Source organism: Echinops telfairi, unplaced genomic scaffold (genome assembly GCF_000313985.2).
Source record: "Echinops telfairi isolate 266 unplaced genomic scaffold, ASM31398v2 ScPeMD7_2291;HRSCAF=2852, whole genome shotgun sequence".
Lineage (NCBI taxonomy): Eukaryota > Metazoa > Chordata > Mammalia > Afrosoricida > Tenrecidae > Echinops > Echinops telfairi.
Genome location: NW_022106189.1, coordinates 47,541,881 through 47,542,967, shown reverse-complemented (window position 1 = coordinate 47,542,967; position 1,087 = coordinate 47,541,881).

The following is a 1,087-nucleotide window of genomic DNA, read 5'->3' as shown; positions in this document are numbered from 1 at the left end:
TGGAGGTGGGGGGGGGCTGACCTGGAGGACCTCATCTGCCTCCCGGCGCCCCAGGACCGTCACAAACAGCACCACTCCCTGTTGTGGAGCCGCCACGGGGCGAGACTGCAGGGCTGCCTTCCGTGGAACAAACTCACATGCGGCCTATTTTGAGACCAACAGCCCAAATCCATCCATCTTGACATTTCCAGCAAGTCTCCTTTTTCCCTGGCACGTTCCGCACACTGACGTGCCGCTGAGGCAATTCTGCTTCCCAGCGACCATGGCGAAAAGAGCGGACAGCGCCCCCTCCCGCGTCCTCCTCCCCCTGCTGCAGGCAGTGTCGGTCCCTCTCACCAAGGGCCGTCCTCCTTTAGCTGCCCCTATTTACCAAGCCTGACGTCCGTCTCCAGGCCAGTCCCTTCCGGTCCCTTGTCCCAAGTAGGTGAGATGACACCTTACCACCCTATCTCCTAAGGAGCACCGGTGACAAACAGCCAGAGGGGCCCATTGCTATAGAGCAACTGCAGAGCTCTGTACAGAGCCTTGGAGGGAGGGGTGGCATTTTGCCACTCAGACCCTCTGTCTCCTCTTCGGTAAAATGGCACGGAGCCAAGAAAGGTGTGGTACAGCGCATCCCTGACCTGGCTCTCCTAGCCAGTCTGCAGACCACTGGATGGGACCGCGCAAAAACGCAAAACGAAACTCACGGCTGTCAAGTAGCTGCTGGCTCAGAATGACCTGCAGGACAGGGTGGGACTGCCCGTGGGTTCCTGAGACGCACTCTTTCGGGAGCAGAGATCCTAGTTTTTCTCCTGCAGAGTGGCTGCTAACCTTAAGGGGGGTGGCTCAACTCCCAAGCCCTCTCCTCTCAGAGAGATGAGGCCCTCTGCTCCCACAGCCATGGAATCACCGGGCACAGCCCCACTTCCTGCCCTACAGGGATGCCAAGGGCAGGATCTTCTCTATGGCCGTAGCGCAGGTTTTATACAGACACACAGGTTCAGGTGGGCCCGGACGAGGTTGGGGTCCTGGGTTCTCTGGATCAGCGGGCGGGGCCAGGACTCAGGGGGTGGTGGGAGGCATGGTTCTGGTCTGCCCTCCCTCC